General features: G+C 37.4%; 1 pseudogene; it reads left to right on the top strand.

Moving 5' to 3' along the window:
* The first annotated feature begins 463 nt into the window (after positions 1 to 463).
* On the top strand, positions 464 to 1,568 carry LOC108301494 (annotated as a pseudogene).
* Positions 1,569 to 8,338: the final 6,770 nt, after the last annotated feature.

Here is an 8,338-nt window from a genome sequence, read left to right on the forward strand (position 1 = left end):
ATCCTCATGTGTGCATTGCATATTTCAACTAATTTATTATATGCAGTTCACTGCAACATAGGACTCGGTATACTGATTTATTAAATCTTGTGCTTTTATAGCCCTCTTTATGTATGGTTAAATGAGACAATTGTACACAGTAGTTGTGAAGGACACTTTTGAATGTGAGCCTGAGACCTACAAAGAGTAGCTGAAGTAAATGGCAGCCTGGATCAGCTCGCTTTCTTCATATCAAAACTAGATAATCCAAATGATATCTTTCACTTTAAGTTCAAATTTTGGTTTCCATGTACCTAAATATAGTTTAATTTTGAAAATGGTTACCCAAGTTTTTAACTTTACTCATACTTCCATGATACTTTTAAAAAGTTATAGGTAAGAACTAAAATAAATACTATTATTTTATTAATAAAAATATTTGTGATAAATATCCTGCTTCCACACCTCAATATTCTTAAAAATACTAAATGTCTGCTATGACAAGTCTTTCCCAATCTCTCATGTACACTTCTGGGTCCTGCAGATCATATTTGTGTCTGTACACACACTCTTGTACCTGACTAATGTGTCCCATGTGACATGAAAGGAAGAGAAACTGAACAAGAAAGAGGAGGAACTCAAGGCTGCCCAAACTGATGATGTCAATGTGGACATGCACTTGAAGCAGATTGATCAAGAAGTTCAACTATGGTATTGAAGACCATGGCAAGGTGAAAATGCGAGGAGGGTTGCTGTGAACCTACATCATCAGTATCCTCTTCAAGTCTATCTTCCAGGTGGCTTTCTTGCTGATCCACCTGGATTCAGCTTGAGTGCCATTTACACTTGCAAAAGAGATCCCTGCCCACATCAGGTGGACTGCTTCCTCTCTTGCCTCACAGAGAAAACCATCTTCACCATCTTCATGCTGGTGGTGTCCTTGGTGTCTGTTGCCTTGAATATCATTGAACTCTTCTATGTTTTCTGAAGGGCATTAAGGATCAGCTTAAGGGAAACAGTGACCCTTACCATGCCACCACTGGCTCACTGAGCCCTGCCAAAAACTGTGGGTCTCCAAAATATTTTTATTTCAGTGGCTGCTCCTCACCAACCGCTCCCCTCTCACCCACGTCTACTCCTATGTCCAAGCTAGTTGCTGGCCACAGAAACCATTCTTGCCGCAATTACAACAAGCAAGCAAGTGAGCAAAACTGGGCTAATTACAGTGCAGAACAAAACCAAATGGGGCAGGTGGGAAGCACCATCTCTAACTCCCATGCACAGCCTTTTGATTTCCCTGATGATAATGAGAATTCTAAAAAACTAGCTGCTGTACACAAACTACAGCCACTAGCCATTGTGAACCAGCAACCTTCAAGCAGAGCCACCAGTCATGCCAGCAGCAAACCTCGGCTTGATGATCTGGAGATCTAGATACAGGCTTGAAAGCATCAAGATTCCACTCAATTGTGGAGAAGAAAAAAGGTGCTGTAGAAAGTGCACCAGGTGTTAATTTTGATCCAGTGGAGGTGGTACACAACAGCCTTATTCATGAAGCTTAGAAAACACAAAAACATTAGAATACCTAGGTTCATTGAGGTTGTCTGGGGTAGCTGGGTGGAGGGGGAGGGGATAAGAGAGGTACATGTTGGTATTTAAAGTAGTGGACTCAAATAACTTAGATTATAAATAAGAGTTCCATTAGGTGATACATAGATAAGGGCTTTTTCTCCCAGCAAACACCCATAAGAATGGTTCTGTGTATGTGAATGAGTGGGTGGTAATTGTGACTAAATATTTTTGTTTTACCAAGAAACCGAAATAATTTTGGCCAGGAATAAATACTTCCTGAACATCTTAGGTCTTTTCAACAAGAGAAAGAGGATTGTCCTAAAGTCCCTGCTAAAACATTCCGTTGTTAAAATTTGTACTTTGAAGGTAAGCTTTCTAGGCCCGACCCTCCAGGTGTCAATGGACTTGTGCTACTATTTTTTTTTTTATTCTTGGTATCAGTTTAAAATTCAGACAAGGCCCACAGAATAAGATTTTCCATGTATTTGCCAATGTCAGTGTTACACCTACCTTCTTTTTCCATCCACTTGCACCATATCATTACCATCACTTTTTCATCATTCCTCAGCCACTACTCACATTCATTTAATGGTTTCTGTAAACATTTTTAAGACAGTTGGGATGTCACTTAACATTTTTTTTTTTTGAGCTAGAGTCAGGGAATCAAGCCATGCTTAATGTTTAGAAATCACTTGTATGTGTCTGTGTGTGGAAGAGTATGTTTTGTTTGTCATGTATTGTTACAAGCAGATACAGTATCAAGTCACAATCAGATTTGAAAATAATGCACATTCTGGATATCAGCCCTTTGTCAGATGGGTAAACTGCAAAAATTTTTTCCCATTCTGTTGATTACCGATTCACTCTAATGACTGTTTCTTTTGCTGTGCAGAAGCTGTGGAGTTTAATTAGGTCCCATTTGGGGTGTTGAACAATGAGAACACATGGACACAGGGAGGGGAGTACTACACACTGGGGTCAGTTGGGGGGAAATAGGGAAGGGATGATGGGAGGTGGGGAGCTGGGGAGAGATAGCAAGGGGAGAAATGCCAGATGTAGGTGATGGGGAGGAAGGCAGCAAATCACACTGCCACGTGTGTACCTATGCAACAATCTTGCATGTTCTTCACATGTGCCCCAAAACCTAAAATGCAATAAAATAAATAAATGGGGGAAAAAAAAGAGAAAATAATGCACATACAGTGTTCAAATTTGAACCTTTCTCATGGATTTTTGTGGGGTGGGCCAATATGCTGTTTACCTTATATAATTCCTGCTGTGACAAATAAAGCACATTTTCTTTCCTAAAATGTTTTCCCTATGTATCCTATATGGATACTGGTTTTCTTAATTATAATTCTTTCTCTCTTTTTTTTTAGGATATAGCAATAATGCTATTACTGAAAGGAATGATTTTCTTTTTATGAAATGTAACCATTGATACTTGAATGATAGAATTTTAGTACTTTAAACAGGCTTTAGTCATTATTGTGAGGGACAGAAAAAATGCTTAGAGTGGACTATTAAATGTGCCTAAATGAATTTTGCAGTAACTGGTATTCTTGGGTTTGCCCTACTTAATACACAGTAATTCAGAACTTCTATTATGAGTTTGACAGTCTTCTGGGGTGACCAGCAACTTTGATGTTTGCACTAAGGTTTTATCTGGAATGCAAGAGAGGCTGAAAGAGGATCCAGTGGTACACATATAACTAATTTATTTGAACTATATGCTGAAGACGTCTACCAGTTTCTCCAAATGCCATTTTTAAAACTCATCACAGACAATTAGTGAAATGCTGAGTATGACACTTTTCTTCTTGCATGTCAGCTACATAAACAGTTTTGTACAATGAAAAACACTAATTTGTTTGACATTTCATGTTAAACTACTGTCAAGTTCAGCTTCATTGCATATAATAGAGCCCTAGTCCATCATCAGAGCATATGTTCTGGAGAATGTTCTTTATTCAATAAAGTTTTAATTTAGTATTAATAAAAACATGAAATGTCTGTATTTCAGTGCAAATTTGACTTAGCACAAATTAATAAGAAAGAAATACTTTAGAACATAAAATAACATCTGCAAATAAAGTTGTCACTCCATTGCAGCTGCTCCTTACACAACAAGCAATATGTGACCAGAAGCAGCATTTAGCACAAGCCTCTGGAGGATACTTTGTTATTTGCTTTGAGAAAAGGGAAAAAGGAAGCCGATTTGTCAGTGGTGGAGATGAGACTCTAAGTTGTTTGAATTAGCGTTTTTGGTTTCTTTCCACCATTTATTTTACAAAACACAAGCTTCTAGTTTATAGAGACCTTATGCTAGAAAGCACGAGCTATGAGTAACAGATGGCAGCTTGTGGGGAGTTGGACATGGAGCAACAGGAGCTCGATATTCAGTATTTATTTATTATTGGAGCTGATAAGTATTTGAGAGGTCTTCCCATTTACAAATTTGCAAATAGAAATAACAAGTCATCTTGGTCAACAGCTTTTATTTTCAATTTCATTCTATGAGTCATGAGATTTAGAGTATCTGAAAATATTGAAAAAGAAGACATATTTACATAATATTTATATAACTATATGCATATGCAATGTCTTCGAAATAAATACTGGATTCTTTTATTATTTTTAAGATGAACAGACTACCAAAATATGCATTATTGTGTATATTTAAGACGAGGAAACAATATTTCCAAGCCTGTTATTATTGCATAAAAGAGAATAAGAATATAAAAGTAAAGATTTTCTTTTAAAACGTGTAACTCAAAATATTGATTGAGTTGTTTAGTTGCCGCAAACATTGATTTGGGTTTTTTATGCTTAAAAAATTAGTTGTTTCTGTCTTTGAAATCACTAAATTAGTCTGCAACCTGCCTATTGACAATAAAGAAAATAAAGTGTCTTATCTCACATACAGTCAAACCATAATTATGTGAACATTTGCACACAGTTAATTTTGTTTGTATTCAGTTAGAAATACCTGCTGGGTAGGGATTATCATTACATTCAGGATATGCGTGATTTGCCAAAAGGCCAGAACTATCACTCAGCATACTAAAATTCTCTCAGCAACTGAAGTACATTTAGAAAGAATGAAAATGAGGTACCTTCATCATATTAAAACAAATATGAGCTAATTTTCAAGCACTTGATATACATGAATTTATGAAACCAATTTAAATAAAAAAGACATCCTTTTGCATTCACCTGATATTTGAGGGACTTTACCTACCAAATAAATCTTAGAGACAAAGGAAGAGAAAAGCAATTGGTGCTCAAGCTCATCTTCTGTTTAATTGCAAAGTGAACAAATTTCTCAATTCATAATATAGAATTACCAGAATTCCAGGCCCTAATTAAATACTTTAAAAAAAAAAAAACTACCTAATTTTAGCCTCTATCAAAAGTCAGAAAAGATTATCTCAGAACCATTGTTTACAGAATGTACAATATCAACACATCTTGAGACAATCCACTTCTAGAAGCAACTACACTACCCTTGTCTGGTTAAAACATTTTAGTATTATGAAACCAGATTGCTTGGGAAGTTACAACTGCCAAAGAAAATGAAGTACACCCAAATAATTTCAGGAGTATTAAGGACATTATTGCTTAATATTATTATTACATTTATTACCATGATCCCACTTAAGTCATATTAGAAAAGGATGTGCTTGAGTGTTTGGTAATATTTCAGTTATAGGTGAACCTGACATTCTAAGTTTCTCCCTGTGGTAGGCAGAATGTCCCCTAAAAGATATCTACTCCCTAATTCCTGGAACCTGTGAATACATAGTATTTATTGAACAGAGGAATTTTGCAGATGTAATTAAGGTTGAAGATCTGAAAATTAAAAGATTAATTTGAAATTCATGAGTGGGACCAATCTAGTCATAGGAACCTTTAAAAGCTGAGAGTTATCTCCAGCTGGAGCAGAAGTAATTTGGTAAAAGAGATGTAAGAGACACTTAAAGCTCAATAACTTAACGTTCCTTGCTTATTTGAAGAATGAAAGGATGGTCAGCTGGTCTAAAGCAGCTAGGTCAGGAATGCAGGTGGTCTAAAGCAGCTAGGTCTCCAAGCCAATAGCCAGCCAGGATACCACAGGAACTTTTGCCAGAAAGCTTGCAAGAAACTGAATTTTGCCAATAACGAATGATTTTGGATGAAGATTCTCTAAGATTTGAAATAAGAGCCCAGGCCAACTGATGCCTTGATTTTAGTTCTGTGAGATTTTGAAAACGGGAACCAGTTTAGCCCACCAAGACTTCTGGCCTACAGAATTTTAAGAAAATATGTTTGTGTTGCTCTATACAATGAAATTTGTGACTATTTGCTAAAATAGTGATAGAAAACTAAGACACTGATCCACAGAAAAGAATGGGCTTCCTACTTTGAATAACAAGAGCAACACATCCAATTTTAATCCCTTTTTTGTTGTCCATTAGTGTACTCACAACTAATTTTAAGTAGAAACTTTATCTCTGGCATAGGTACCTTTTTCATCCCATGCATTTTAATTTTGTCCTTAATTTTTTAAACAATTTAATGATATTTGTGTTTGCTTTTTTTTTNAAAAAAAAAAAAAAAAAAAAATTAAAGAGAAGGAGGTAATAGGAAAAGTACTAACATTTACTCATGTGTGTTTGCCAGCCCTAGATTGAACTCTGGGTATACAAAGATAAAAGGGCTCCTTATGGAGCTTAAAGTCTAGATGGAAAAAAATATATATGTAACCCAGTTAGTGATTTAAGGTCTGTAATGGATCAGAAAATGCTTCATCTCTAGGGGACATAATATATCGGCTCTGCCGTTTCTAGTAACTATGAGAAGACCTGAATTTTGATGGATAAATATGTAATAGAATGGGAAGACAGATTAGGGAATACATTTTTGGCAGTTGACTCTGTTAGGTTAACACTGGTGGCTAGGTGCAGTGGCTCACACCTGTAATCCCAGGACCTGGGGAATCCAAGGCAGGCAAATCACTTGAGGTTTGAAAACCAGCCTGACCAATATGGCAAAACACTGTCTCTACTAAAAATGTGCAAATTAGCTGGACGTTGTAGCACGGATCTGTAATCCTGCCAGCTACTTGGAAGGCTGTTTTTAAATGTTTTATGTCGCCCTTTTTAAATGTCTACTTTTATATATAGTATATAAAGAGCACATCATATTATAGTGATCTGTATATATATTTTTAAAATGTTAAGTAAATGGCGATAAGTTCAACTTTTTTATGTTTGGAAAATACTGTTTTAGGGTGTCTTTAAGCAGGGAAATGACATATGCAGTAGAAATTAGAGTATGGATTAGAATAAGGGAGAACTGGAACAAGAGAGACACCAGCCAGGAGACTGGAAAAATATTTTGAGACCTGAACTCTTAAAAGCAGTGCAGTAAGGGAAGACTAGGGTACTATGGGCAGATTTCTCGCATCAGATTCTGAATGGTAGCAACAGCATGATTAAGCTGAGGAATACAGGAAGGATATTTAGCTGTGAGCCTAAGGATTATCACATTTCTTACTAAGTTGGTCATTTCCCTTCCTAGGCCTATTGCCCCAACCTCAGTGAAACAAAGCAGCAGTTGGCCCTTGGCCTTCCACTTTGGGAACTATAGACTGGGAATCTCTTCCAAGCATTTTAAACAAAAACTGAGGTCTCCATTGCAGTTAGCCTTTGGTGTTCATTAAAGCACACAAACTATGCCAGGTGCGGTGGCTCATGAATATAATCCCAGTACTTCGGGAGGCCGAGGCAGGAGGATTGCTTGAGCCCAGGAGTTTGAGACCAGCCTGGGCAATATAGGTAGACCCCTTGTCTACAAAAAAAGAGAAGAAAGGAAAAAGCACATAAACTACTCTTGGGGATTGAATTGGGATTGGGCCACATAGGAAAATGTAAATTGTGACCTTCATAGTCACACCAAGTAGCTGAATTCATGAGTTCCATATGGGCAGAGGTGGTGTGCAGGCTAGTGATTTGGATCATAGCCATTATTTATGGAAGCCCTGGGTGAGTAAAAGCATCGTAGTTACCTTGCCCTGACAGTTTTTTTCCAAGGGAGTAAATGTGTTTTTCTTTCTCCTTGTCATAAGGAATTGGTTGCCAGATTGTGTTATTTATAACAATCTGTCATGGAACAACTGCCAGGAAAAGAAAAGAGGCTATTCCCAGTAGCTCTCCTCACCTCCCACCCACCACTACAGCCACACACACATACATCCGGTTTTCTGATTTCACTTTTTTTTCCCCCTCTAATTTTACTCAGTGGTTTTGGCTTAATCGAAAATGTTCTTGTAATGAGAGATTTCTGGGCTTTGCCATGGCTTGGTAATTGGATTTTCTGAGCTTAATTTGTTTGCTTTAGTGAAGGCTAACTGGCAGCAGTTTGGATTTTGAATTCCTGGGTGTCTTGGACACTTTAAACACTAAAGTGCTGCCTTCCCTTGGAAACCTTGCATGTGTCTATATTGTCAACAGTGCACACCTCTGCTTTCTTTCTGAGTTGTGCTTTCTGCCCTTGACATTGCCCTGGCTTTTCTAGAAGAGTAGGCTTGGGATGAGGCATACCAAGGACTATTGGAATAGCGAGTAAGGAGGTCTTTGGAGAGGCCAGTTGGTCTCTGCAAAAGAGGCATACTGTTGGTATTAGAAAAGAACTGGGCCCATGAAACACAAGGCAGCTGAGTGTTGGCATGTTCAGGGAACTTTCAAATTAACTGCACTTCTGACACACAGTTGCTTCAGTCCAAACAGTCCTGTTTATTCATGGC

This window comes from Cebus imitator, unplaced genomic scaffold, assembly GCF_001604975.1.
Source record: "Cebus imitator isolate Cc_AM_T3 unplaced genomic scaffold, Cebus_imitator-1.0 Scaffold35, whole genome shotgun sequence".
NCBI lineage: Eukaryota > Metazoa > Chordata > Mammalia > Primates > Cebidae > Cebus > Cebus imitator.